We start from the raw sequence: 14,672 nt of genomic DNA, 5'->3' as shown, positions 1-14,672 counted from the left end.
CTCAGCTGCAGGGTCCCCCGCCACGGGCTGCGCGCGCGGGACCCCGGCGTGACTGGGCCGCGCCCACGTCGCCGCCGCACACCCAGCCAGCGCGGTAGCGGTCGGGTCGCCCGCCTGTCCTCGCAACCTCCCCGGCGCGGGCCCGCGCCCCTCGGTCCCAGTTCGGCCCATCAGAGCCAAACGCACTGTCACGCGCAGGCTGCTGTGGAGGCAAAGCGCCTGGGGCAGGACACTGCGACGAGCAAGGCAAAGGAGACTGGCTGCCTGGGTCCTCGGCGCCTCGCCGCACCTTAGTTCTCGGGCAGCCGGCTCGTCCCACCTCGGTGTGCCGCCGTGGGTGGGCTGCACAGTAGGGACTGAAGGAGACAGGTGGAGAGGCTCACAGGCTGGAGAGAGATGCCACCTTCCACCAGGACCGTCCCCACGCTGCTCCCAAGAACAGAATCCTTTCTGTTATGTTTCGTTCCTTAGGAGTCTTGCCACCCCTGCCCGCCTGCTCCGGAATTTGTAGATGAGATTTCCAGGAGCGCTGTGCGAAGCGACAGCGGCGTGCAGACCCACTTGGGGACAGGTACCGTTCTAGAGCTGCGTTCTGCTGCCTTAATTCTTCAGGTTGCTCCCTCCACTCCTCCCCGCCCATGCATAACTTCAGTCTCTATCCTTTTCGTGACCTTTTTCTTGTGTGTCTTTTTTAAAGATACCTTTTTCCAAACCACTTTCATCATAAAATCAGACTTAAGAACCATTAATAGTTCGACGTATATTTTGAAGAATAAAATCAGAATGTTCGCTTCTTTGCAAACTATATACATATATATTACAAGTCCCAAATGAACAAACTTTTAAAGTGTGTTCCTGATGCATAAGGAAACCCGGAATTATACAATACTTGACTTTATTTTTCCAGGACTTCAAATGTTACTTAACTAATATTGAGTTACCTTTCAACTGCAGTTCTGATGTGCCGTGTCGAAGGACTGCATTCCTTTATGTGATATGTACCAAATATTCCAACCAACGGGCAAATCAAGCTTAATTACAAGAAGACCTTGTTTTCTGAATAAGTTGAGAAGATGCAGGGTTTGGAAAGGTTCCATCCAAATCGAGACACTTCCTACTTTAATACCTTTGAGAGAGTCACCTTCCTTTTTTTAACCTAGTAATTATATTCTTTTCTGTTGACCTAAAGACAGTTGTTAGTGATTACATTACCTGCAAGGAAAAATAAGTTTAATAATCGAAACAGTTTAACTTGAGATCACAAATCGTCCTTTTTAATCTTTTCCCTATTGCCGGTTATAATCATCTTTCAAGAACACTCCAGTGGTGCCTAAGGTCTGAGGTAGTCATGAACAGTAACATCCAATTCTATCTCACTGCTTAGAGACTAAACTTGCAGAATGAATTACCTTTAAAATGTTTGTAAAACACAGGAGTGGTGGTTAAATTTGATGAAAATGATTTATTTTTCAGTGATTCCAGAGTTCCAAGAGTTCTATAAATTCAATCTCTGCCCCCAAACTGAAAATCATCTTATAAGTCTAGAGAACAATGTCAGAAAATTTTGTGTCTTGATTTAAATTAAGAGCTCTCATATCAATTTTTTAGTTCTGCATTTAGTTTCTTTCCATTTTCTTAAAAGCATTTGAAGAAACTGTTGCCATCCAGCCTTGTGCTTTAAACATTTACTTTTCTCATGGGGTCAGAAGGTGGCTTGGTGGTTAAGGCGCTGGACATTCCTGAATGGCTGACTATGGTTTGAGCCCCCTTTTTCTCTCTCTGTACCACTGGCCAAATTAAAAATAAATGAATGAATAAAATAAAATAAATAATTATTAATAAAAAACATTTACTTTTCCCCATTATTTATTTTTAAATAAGCTAGTATAAATTCTCAGAACTCTTACTATCTTCATGTCTTTGTTATTGAAAGTTAAACTTATAAAAAGACTGTACAAGTTAAGGCAGTTTTTATTTTATCTTAAATAAAACAGTGGAAATGTTAGTTTCCTTTATTTGCCTTGAAGCTGCCTTATCACATTCCCAAGGAAGATTAGTTATGTCAGCCCCAAAGTTCAGAGTCCCCAAGAACTCCAAGTCAGGGACCTCAGACACACATGCTAAAACTCTCAGTTTACTTAACATCCTCAGTTCCCTTAGGCAGCACAGAAAATGCAGCTTGTCTTTCCTCTTAATAGTGTTCTGCCAATTACAATTAAGATGAAAAATGTAAGCTAAACAATGTGATTGAATATATATTAAAAAATTTTTTTTAATGTAATACTCAGAACCAGACTGGCGTATTTAAGTACGCCATTGTCTGCAGCAGGTTTTTCAGGAGAATCATGACCAATTTTTGATGACATTTCATTTAAAAGAAAACTTACTATACAAGAACACTAAAAATATTGTTATTTATAATTTGTTCTCATGATCAATATTCTTCCAAAAGCTCTATGAGTGATGTTACAGTTGCAACCTATAATTTCATATATATATGTACTTTATTAAAAGATGTGTAAGAAGAGCCTCTGTATCTGTGGAATAGAAGGGAATTGATAGCATGTTGGTCAAATGTTTACACATGATTTCAAAAACTAACACATTATGTAGTTTTTCAATAAACTGCTACTAAACACTTGACTAGCTAAATACATAGTAGAGATAGTTACTATTGTGATTCATTAAAATTCAGATCTCGGTAGATTTCAGACATTTACAACTAGGATAATAATATAGACAATGAACGTATGAGTGATACAACAGAGAAAACAGTATAAAAATATTTTTCTTTTCTTTTTGAATCAGCAGATATTATTGTAGATTTTGTTAATGTCACAGGAAACTCAGTTTCCTTTTTTTTATTCTTAACTTTAAAATGTTTACAGTTGGGGACCAGCAGATGGCATTACGGTTACATCACTGGACTCCCACTTGACTGACCGTAGTTCGAGTTGGACCTGGCAGCTTAAAACATGCCTGGCACATGTGCATGCATGCCCGAGATCCTGAGAGGAGAGTGGAGAAAAAAGGATTATAGTGTGATCATCCCCTGGGAGGGAGGGCGGGGGAGTGACTTCTCCCTTTCATGGACATAGCAGAGAGTAGGTAATGCAGAAAGCATTTACAAGTTGATTTAAAACATGGTTGCATGCTTTTATTCATGTATGGTTAGGCTTGACTGCAATCCCTACTGTGAAATCAGACTACAAAGAGGATAGTGGTTAGAAGATAAGGAGCTATTACTTAATCCGGTCCCTGTTTAATTTTACTCTGAATCATATTTATGTAGAAAATAGCTCTTTGGGCAAGCCAGTGACCTGGTGACTAAGGCATCTTTTTTTTGGAGAAGTTTTTTCCTATAGGGCGTGTGCGCTTGCCAGAAAGACAGAGACAGAAAGCAAGAAATCACCCCTCAAGGGGGATGGTCACACCGCAATCCCTTCTCCTCTATTCTCCTCTTGGGATCTTGGGCACATACACATATGCGCCCGGAATGAGTTTAAGCCACCAAGTCCAGGACTCGAACTGCAGTTGACTACATGGGAGTCCAGCGACATAGCCATTATGCTAACTATTGGTCCTGATTAAGGCATCTTGATCCCATGTGGTTGACTATGTGGTTCAAGTCCTGGACCCAGTGGGTTGAAAAACATTCTGGACATGTGTGTGTGCATGCCCAAAATCCCAAGAAGAAGGGATTGCAGAGTGTCCATCCTCTCTAGGGGATGCTTCCTCTCTCTATCCCTAAGGAGCGTATGCATCCTATAGTAAAAACAAATAAACAGGGAACCAGCAGTTAGCGTAATGGCTATGTTGCTGGACTCCCAAGGAGTCGACCGCAGTTCGCGTCCCAGACCCGGTGGCTTAAAACTCACGTCGGGCGCGTGTGCGTGCGTGCCCAAGATCCCGAGAGGAGAACGGAGGAGAAGGGATTGCGGCGTGACCATCCCCTCTGGGGGGTGATTTCTCGCTTTCTGTCTATGTCTCTGTCTGTCTGTCTGGCGAGCGCATGCGCCCTATAGCAAAAAAAAAAAACCTCTCCAAAAAAAAAAAATAAACAAAAACCTTTTTCAGATACACAGCAAATATTAGTACTGCTGTATGTGGGACAGGGACTTTTAAGCATAGTATTTAGGTTTTTAGTGGCTTGTTAGAAATTCAAGCTGGATTAAAAATAGAAGTAAATACAGGGAAATAAGATGTTAATAAGTCATTAATTCTAGGATAGAAAGAAATCCTATCTTTGTGCAGGAAATCACCTAGTATTTCTCATAATAGTTTTTCTTACTTTTGCTTAAACACAGTGATGGAAAATTCATTAATTCTAATGCTATTTACTTAATTTTTTGGACTTTTCTTTTTTTAATTTTAAGAATTATTTATTTAATTCTATTTGTTATTGTTCTTTTTTGATTTGACCACCAGAGAGAGAAAGGGAAAGCGAGAAAGCAAGCCACCAGGTCCGGGAATTGAACCATGGCCAGCCATGTGGGAATCCAGCGCCCTTATCCACCATACCACCTGCCGGCCCCAATTTTTTGAACTTTTCAAAAATTATGAAGTGGAACTTTCTGATTATAGGTTACAATAAATATTCAAAGTCCTGCTGGGCCAGTCCCATGGCCTACTGGCCCTGACAGCACCACTTGAGTCCCAGACAGGTTGTTTGAAAACCACACCTGGCACTTATGTGTACCCCCAGTTCCAACAGGATGGAGAAATGGAAGTAATATTTAAGCATGACCATGGCCCGTTGCGTGTGCTTCCTCCTACTCCCTGTCTCTGGCTAGTACACTGACACTCTGGCAATAATATTAAATCTGCCTTGTCACAACATCCATGCAATGGTCTTTATTCTGCCTTTTGGTGTCATGCAGGATAAAAGTATTAGTAAGAAAAAAAAAAAAAAAACCTTACAAATGACTCCACTTCTGATGTGGGAAGACAGTGATCATTCCCTCCTAGGCCTTTTCTTCATGCCCATCTGCAGGTTTCTTCAATATTTTCTTGTGATATGGTTTAGGAAACTAAATCTTATCTTTAAGCCCCAAATGCTAAGGTAACTCAAGGATGCAGGAGATATCCCACTAGACCATTCCCTAAAACAAGTCTGCACTTATCTTTTCTATGCAATCCACTTTACAAACACTTCTATGATAATGAATTTTGTTGTTCATTAAGAATGTCACTGCAAATTCACAAGAGAAGCTGGGAATATAATGTTGGTTTATCTTCACTAGAGGGAATTTGAATTCCAAATAGTCATGTGCAAGTCAACTAATTTAATATTCAAATTTGAGATTTTCATGAAATCTTTTAGAGTGAGCAGGGAAAAAATTAGACCATACCTTAGATTAAAAAAACAAAATCTAGAGATCTTTTTTTGGGCATAAGGGTAATATGACCTGCACTTTAATTTTCATGCAATAAAGGGACATAATTTATATTTTAAGAATATTAACTACTTGAAGACAACAAATTAATTTAAAACATTCAAAATAAAATGTCTGGCTTCGTTTTAAAAGGGGAACTATTTAACAACTCAAAGACAGACCATTTTTTAATGCGCTCTTACATATGGTAATTAAACTCCATCTTAAAATAGATGTTCAGTATGTAACAGATTTAAGGGTAGCTTCAAAACATTCTGGCTGCCCCAAATCTTTATTTTTATACACAAGATGACAAAATTATTTATGTTCTTCCTTCATGAAATGCTTTCTCATTGAGATATTAAGTCCGAAGATTTTTTTTCTTTTTTTTTTTTTTGATTGCAAGAGCACACATTTGCTGGCCAGAGAGCAAGAACTCCCAAAGAGGGCATGGAAACTCAGCAATCATCCATTCTCCATTTGTCTTTGTCAGGTCTGGGGCATGCATGCACACACGACTGATGTGACTTTCAAGCCCCTGGTGCTGGGATTTGAACTGCTATTGACCCTGTAAGATTTGGTTTCCAATATTGAGTGCCACTGTGCTATGAGACTGGTCCTGAAGAAGTTTAATTGAGAAGTTTTTCCATTATAAATGAGTTTGGAGAGGCCTGACAAACGAATCAAGCAGACTCGGCCACTTTTGGACATACCAACCTTGAAATATGAGGCATCTTCTAAAGTGTTTTAAGAACTCTTATGAGTTATTATCAAAATTATCTTTTATCTGTTCTAGAGAATAGATGGCCTGGAAGAAAAAGTCATTTATTATGCTTTTGTTTAAAATAACTAATTTTATTACTGTTTTTAAAATTTTTGCTATAGGGCATGTGCATTCACCAGAGGATTGGAGAAAGAGAGAGAGCAAGTTACCAGGGCTGGGACTCAAACTGTGGTCAGCTATGTGGAAGGCCAGTGCCTTAACCACACCACCTGCCGGCCCTCATTTATTTTAAAAAATAAATTATGTGGTGAAAATTTCACTTAGGCCAAATAAAATAATTACATTTCAGAAAACGTGTATGCGGATGAGACCAACTCTAATTCGTAGTGAAGAATTTTGCTTTCATCAGACACTAAGATTTGGGGCATAAATAAAGCCCATTTTATTTCATCTTCTCTAATAAGAAATCAAGACACATTTGTGATAATGGTAGGTGCCTATCAAGGCTCAGAAATGAAAACTAAGGTAAAGATTATGAAGAATGAAAAATCAATTTTGTTAGTTTATTAGTAAGGTTTTTTAACATGTCAATTGGTGATCACATGGTATTTGACCATTTATGCAGTAACTTGAGTTTTCAAGTAAGATAAGGAATTATGAGAGTTTTGACCACTCTAAATTTTATGACATTTTCAAGAACTCATGTAAAAGAGAGTTGGTCTCATTCCACCATGGTTAAAGAGCTGTGCACTGGGAAGCAGATTCTACGTGGCCAACCACAGTTTGAGTCCTGGTCCCACTGGCTTAAAGACACCCAGATAAAAAAAATTTTTTTTTGAGAGATTTTCGCTATAGGGCGTGTGCGCTCGCCAGACAGACAGAGAGAGACATAGAGACAGAAAGCGAGAAATCACTCCCCAGGGGGGATGGTCATGCCACAATCCCTTCTCCTCCATTCTCCTCTCGGGATCTTGGGCATGCACGCACACGCGCCCGGCGTGAGTTTTAAGCCACCGGGTCCGGGACGCGAACCGCAGTCGACTACATGGGAGTCCAGCAACATAGCCATTAAGCTAACTGCTGGCTCCCAAAATGAGAAACCAAGCTGTCTGGTCCGGGACTTGAACCGTGGTCAACTATGTGGAAGTCCAGCGCTCCCAACCACCATGCCACCTACCAGCCCTTCAGATAAAATCTTGATAAAAGAATGGAGGAAAAGGGATTGTGGGAGGACTATGTCCCATTTAGGGGAGGGATCTTTGTCTCTGATGAGCAATGTGCCCTCTGGCAATTAAACAAAGGCATTTAAGATCCAGCCAGTGGTGTGTTGGTTAACAAGGCCAACCACTGTTCCAGTCCTAGACCCAGCAGCTTAAGAAACACATCAGGTGTGTACATGTGTGCCCAATATCCCAAAGGAAGAAATGGAAAAGGGACTGTGATATGGCCTCCCTTTCTGGGGGTTGGTTCCTCACTCTCCCACACCTCTGGTGAGCACCCACACTTCATAGCAAAAAAAATTTTTAAAGGCATTTAAATGATGGGGGAAAGAAAAAACCCTATAGTAAGTGTATGGTAATTACTAGCTTTTTAAAGAGTTCAATGAGTATTGAGTTCTTATAATGAGAATTATTAAAATCTTGTCAGGTCATAGTATTTATACAACTAACTGCTTTTGAAAAGTTTCTATTAATACACATATAATTGATAATTCATGTAATTATTTATTATTCATTCATGTAATTGCCACAGCAATTTTTATGCATATAAACTGATATGGATATGAGCAAAAATATTCCCCGAAAAATAGCTAAAGTATAAAAACATAATTGCCATGTTTGTTTGTTTATTTTTTGAGAGGTTTTCCGCTATAGGGTGCATGCGCTTGCCAGACAGAGAGAGACAGAGACAGAAAGCAAGAAATCACCCCCCAGGGGGGATGGCCACACCGCAATCCCTTCTCCTCTCGGGATCTTGGGCATGCACGCACACGTGCCCAGCGTGAGTTTTAAGCCACTGGGTCCGGGATGCGAACCACGGTTGACTACGTGGGAGTCCAGCGACATAGCCATTACGCTAACTGCTGATCCCTGTTTGTTTGTTTAAATATGACCAGAGTGGGAGAGAGAGAGAAAAAAACAAACAAAAAAAACAAGCTCCCATGTCCTGGACTTGAACCTCAGTTTGTCATGTAGTCTAGCACTCTTACCCACCATGCCACCTGCTGGCCCCACATCATTGCTGTTTTACATCTGGGAATGGATTCAGATGTAAATAAGTACCATTGTAATAATATGGTTTCTGGGCAAGCAGGTGGTTGAGGTGTGGGATTCCCATGTGGCTGACAGTGGTTCAAGTCCCAGATCCTCAGCATGAAAATCACAACAGGTGCATGTGCGTGTGCGTGCCAAATCCTGAGCGGAGAATGGAGGAGAAGGGATTGTGGTGTCACCATCCCCCCTGTGGGGTGATTTCTCATTCTCCCTCTGTTTCTCCAGCGAATGCAATGCACCCTATTGCAAAAAACTAAAATGAACAAATTAAAGTTTTCTGTCTAAACCATTGGAAAATACAGAGGAAAAAAGAAAAATGAATGCTCCTGATACATAGGAATTATCCCCAATTCATATTAGGATTTTGCCAGAAACATAAGATTTTATTGTAGTTCATACTTACACACAGGCAAATAAAGTTTACTATAGAAATGACTTGGTGTGTGCTAAAGTATGCGTTTCCTGCCCTCCCTATACAACTAAGAATCAGAATGTTTGAAGATGAGGCCTAAAAAGGACTTTACTTACAAACTTTCCAAGTGATTTTTATGCACATTATTTTGAAAATAACTGATACCTTCAACTTCATTTCCTGAAGCTACCTCAACCCAACTTAAAACTGTTACACACCAAAATCAGTTTTGTTTTTTAAATAGGAATGTTGTTAATGTTTGATCACTACTACAGCAGAAAACAGAAGTTGGACACTACATACATAATATATAATGCAATATATAATTCCATGTTAAACATTTACTTCAAAACTTACATGAGGCCAGCAGATGGCATGAAGGTTAAAGTAGCTGGATCCCACATGGCTGACTACACTGCTAGTGGCCTGAAAAACATGTCAGGACAGTGTACATGTGTGCCCCAAATCCTGACAATAAAGAGATTGTGGCATGCTCATCCCCCACTGCAGGGATGATTTCTCTTTCTCCCTGTCTGTGGTGAGCACATGCACCCTACAGTAAATGGAAGAAACTAACATGGGCCATTCAGGTGGTGTGGTGGTGAAGGCAGCTGGATCCCACATGGCTGACTATATGGTTCAAGTCCCTGCTTAAGAAACACACCAGATGCATGTGGGTACACAGCCAAAATCCTAAGAGAAGGGACAGTGTAATGGCCATCCCCCTGGGAGGTCCTTTCTAACTTTCTCTTGCTTCCTGCAAGCACAACTTTAAAAAGAAAAAAAAAAAAAAATCCCATTTCTGCTTTGTCTCTAGAACATATATATATAGATATATATATGTGTGTGTGTGTGTATACATAAATCTAGTGAATATATATATGACCTATTTGTTATGCTTTATTAATATTTCTCATTCCTGTTGCTGTCACGGGAAAAAAAAAAAAAGACAATCAGCAAGTTAAAAGTTGCATTTGTAATTTTTTCCCCCAGTCATTTTAAGTAAACCTTATCCATTGTTCTTATTTTGTTCCAGGCTGATTTTTTTCCCCCCATGACACCAGTTCCCAACTACAGATCAAGAAAATATTACTGACATTTTGCAGAGCCCAAAAGAGGCCTCCTGAAAGTTACCAAATCCAGGGACCAGCAGTAAGCGTAATGGCTATGTCACTGGACTCCCATGTTGTCGACCGCAGTTTGCGTCCCGGACCCGGTGGCTTAAAACTCACGCCGAGTGCGTGTGCATGCATGCCCAAGATCCCAAGAGGAGAATGGAGGAGAAGGGATTGCGGCATGGCCATCCCCCCGGGGGGAGATTTCTCACTTTCTGTCTTGCTTTGTCTGGCGACTGCATGTGCCCTATAGCAAAAACCTCTCAAAAACATAGTTAGCAAATCCAACCTCTTACTCAGAAAGGCAGTCTAGTCAATACCAATTCTGATAGTTGTCCACTTTGTGCCTGAATTTTGATAAAATTCTTACTTCATGAAGCAGCTATTACTATGAGAGGCAGCAACTTAAATATTAAAACCGCAATCTGTCACACTCAACTTCTACCTGTTGGTTCAAGACTTACCCTACTCATTTAGGTCCCATTTCTGCATTTGAAGACAGCCGTCACATGCCCTCCCACCCCAGTTGTCTGTTTTCTTCTACATCTCACAAATCCTAACATGCACACTCTTCCTCACATAACATCTTTGGAACTGGGGTGCATTTTGTAATTGGTGGCTCATCACTGTTTGAGCCACTTTTCCTTCCTTAGTATCATACAAAAGGACATATAGAATTGTTGACAAGTACAATAGATTCACTGAAATACAGTAGTCATCCCACTTTAACTACTTTTATTAAAAACAAGTTTTTTCTTTACTCATGATAGAACACATGTATGCACACAAGTGAGAAACAGAAGAAGCACCCTACAGAAAGACTGCTCCCACCAAAAGATCTCCTTCCCCCACTCCTCTAGCCCAGTGAATCGGGCATTCGTGCAGAACCAGTGTGTTTGAGGCTGAGGAAGTGAGGGATTTGAAGTGAGTTTGTCCCTGTCGTGTCTGGCTCCTCTTGAGCGGCCTATTATAGCACCATAGATCGAGCACTCTTTAACACTTTTTCACTGAATCATAGGCACATATAAGACTGTTACCTGATACACAGAACACTTCTAGCCAGTCTCTCTTTGGGTTTCTGAGGTTGGATCTAATGCCTTACAAAGCAACTCATTTCAAAAATCTTAATTACCTGTTACTTTTTAATATTGCACTGAAATCTTTCATTTGTTCTAGTACTGCTTTGTAGTTACACAAATGAACTTAATTTGCCTTTAACTGAAAGCTCTTTTGATACTTTAAGACAAATACAATGTTTCTAAAATTGATGACAAACATTTCTATGTATTTGTAGTATGATTTTTCCAATTTTCTGCAAAATGGCAATACTAAAACTTACCTCACATGATGCTGTTCTTCAGACAGGACACACCAATGTATTTTTACAATGCTTGGCACTTTCAAGAGAAGACACATCTTCTCTTCTGCCTTCCTCAGACATTTCAGCTCTTAAAATAGAAGCTTCAAAATGGTATTTCAGATGTGTGGTGTGACTGTTACAAATACAGCAGGCTCTTTGTTTTCAGCATTTTGGTTTTTTAATTTTTGCCAGAGGGAATGTGCATTAGCCTGAGAGAGACAGAGGGAGAAGGATAAAGCACCCCACAAAAGGGTGAATCATGCCACAATCTCTCCTCCATTTCTCCATCCTACTGCGATTCTGGTCACACACACACACAAACGTATACCTAGCATGTTTTTCAGGTCATCAGAGCCAGGATTTGAACCACAGGGTCAGCCATGTAGAATCCAACTTCCTTAATCACCAGGCCATGGTAATGGCCCTTTACTTTTCTTAATGTGGCCGAAGATTAATTAGTAGTTTTAGCAAAAACATCACAATTCATATTGCTCTACATGTGAACCACTCTTATAGCCCAATTATATCCCACTATCATTTATTCTTCCATGAATCAAAGTGCAGACTAAATTATTATCCCGATTCAACATATCCTACTTGATTCAGCTCAACACAGTCCAAATGATTGGGTTGGATTTAGATGTTTTGAATTCAACATGTTTATCTGCTTTATCACCCAAATACGTCATTGTGGTTATCATCTAGTTCATTGGAAATGTCACTGACAAGGAAAGCCCCTTCTCCCCTGCCATTAAGACATAGCTTTCATAAAATAAAAGACATTTCACTGTCAGGTTTATTTCACTCTTCAGAGATTTTTTTTTTTTTAAAAAAGGAAAGAATTATTAATTTTATTTGTTATTTTTTAATTTGAATAGAGACAGAGAGAAAGGGAACGTAAGAAATCAAGCTGCCACATCTGGGACTGCTGTTAGTCATGTGGGAGTCTAGCACCTTAACTACCATGCTACCTATTGGCCCCTCTAGAGATTATCTTAATGGAACATAGTAGGTATTTCTAGGTGGTTGTCATCTTTCTTTTTTCTTTTAGAGAGATTTTTGCTATAGGGTGCATGTGCTCGCTGGAGAGACAGATAGACAAAAAATGAGAACAGCAATGCCCAAATCCTTTCTCCTCCATTCCCCTCTCAGGATTTTGGGCACACACAACCAGAGTGAGTTTGAAGCTGCTAGGTCCGCAACTCGAACTGCAGTCGGCCATGTTGGAGTCTAGTGATGTAAAAATTATGCCATCTGCTGGTCCCTTTAGGTCTTCTTATTAACTATACAGACAAAACCATGGTTAGAACATTTAATACAGATATCCTCTGCGCACGCACACACACACACACACACACACACACACACACACACAGTTTAAATTTTCAGCAACTTTGGTACTTTCAACCTAATCTTAAATTTAAAAAGTGAATCGTCCTTTACAGCATATTCAGATGCCACATATTTTATGAGAAATGAATACAATAGAATGGGAGATCTATGTTTATAAATGAGCAAGGATTCAGAGGAAAGACCAAGTAGGCTAGAGTGGAAAGTTTTGAAAATTTTCAAACTTACTTGAAAATGCTTAAAGGATTCTTGTAGAAAGGACATTATAGTGAAAGATAGTAAATTATCTGAAAGCTCAATGGGTTAATTTGTACATTTTCTTTTCAAATAAAGTATCTTCATATATTATTTAAGCAATGGTATTTGTTTGCTGTGTCCCAATTTCAGTGGCAAAAGGAAAAGATCAATTACATAGCTGGCTTTACATATACTGTAAGAATTTCAATAAAGTTTCAGTTAATTAAAATTTCGTATCTAAGGAAAACTATTTGTGCGGTTAAAGTTGCTGAAAATAGTTTTATCTTAGAAATTACAGTACAACCCCCAAAAAATCACACTTTAATTTGCAGCGAAGCGATTAAAGTACTTCCTTAAGTACTTCCTTCCAGCTAAATAGCTGTTTCCCGAAAGCCAACTGTAGTTTAACCTCGAAATTTATGTCACATAGTGTATACATCTATTTCACTAGCCATATAGGGGAAAATTAACAGAATTAAACCTAAGAAATAAAATGTGAAATATACTTATGTCAATTTCTGTATATGTAAAACCACAAGCTATAAAACCAAGGAATGTAACAGTGTGTTAGAGAATTTAATGCAGTATTTTAAGATTTAAAATTAGCACCGGTAGGGTCAGCTGATGACATGATGGTTAAGGCAGCTGAATTCCACAAGGCCAGCTGCACAGTTTGAGTCCTGGACCCAGTGGCTTTAAAGATATGTCAACTGTATGTGCATGGATGCCCAGAATCTCGAGAAGAAACTGTGGTGTGTCTGTCTCCCCTAGAAGGTGCTTTCTCAAGCGGTCTCCCTCTCTCTTAGTCTTAGTCTGGTGGGTGTGCATACCCTATAGCAAATTTATAATAAAAAATAAAAAAGCTTTGAACTTGTATTTGAAGTCAAGAGAATGGTAACTGATAATATTTTTAAAAAGTTGCTACCCATGCAAGAATTTCTTCATTTTGATGAATCAGGATTAAATAAATTGAGAAAATGGAAAAGTGTGCACATAAAAAACTCTATGTGGGGACCAGCAGTTGGCATAATGGCTATGTCGCTGGACTCCCATGTAGCTGACTACAGTTTGAGTCCTGGTGGCTTAAACTCACACCAGGCGCGTGTCGGTGTGTGCCCAAGATTCTGAGAGGAGAATGGAGGAGAAGGGATTGCGGCATGGCCATTCCCAACCCTCCCCGGGGTGATTTCTCACTTTCTGTCTGTCTCTCTCTCTTTCTGGCGAGCGCATGCGTCCTACAGCAAAAAACTCTCCAAAATAAAAAAATAAATATTTAAAAAATACACAAATAAAAAATTAAAAACTCTATGTGGCAATTAAAAAATTTAAGAGTTAAGGCAACAAATCACTTGGCATGAGCTATCTTGGTTTTCTGCATCGTTCATAGAATTTCAATCACAATCATTTTGAGCTCAGACTTAATACCGTTATGTTTGTGTTCATAAAAATAAAGATGCTTTTCCATTGTAAGTTGTTCTTCTTACCTGTTTCTGAAAAAAGTAATCTATTTCTTTAGAGAAATTGATTTCTAGAATGACTCTGGTTTATGTCAAAAACATTTGGTGAAGATTTTTTACAAAATAGTTATTAAAACTATAATTATGTAAGTGCCATCCTTCCTACTAGAGATGCTTTGGTTTAATTCTGAAAAAATCCTGGTATTGGGAACCAGGAGTTAGCGTTAATGGCTGTGTCGCTGGATTCCCACATAGTCGACCGCGGTTCACGTACTGGACCCGGTGGCTTAAAACTCATGCCGGGCGCGTGTGCGTGCGTGCCCAAGATCCCAAGAGGAGAATGGAGGAGAAAGGACTGCGGCGGGACCA

The sequence above is a fragment of the Tupaia chinensis genome, unplaced genomic scaffold, assembly GCF_000334495.1.
Source record: "Tupaia chinensis unplaced genomic scaffold, TupChi_1.0 Scaffold000168_1, whole genome shotgun sequence".
Lineage (NCBI taxonomy): Eukaryota > Metazoa > Chordata > Mammalia > Scandentia > Tupaiidae > Tupaia > Tupaia belangeri.
The sequence above is the reverse complement of the archived record's forward strand: the minus strand, read 5'-3'. Positions refer to the sequence as shown.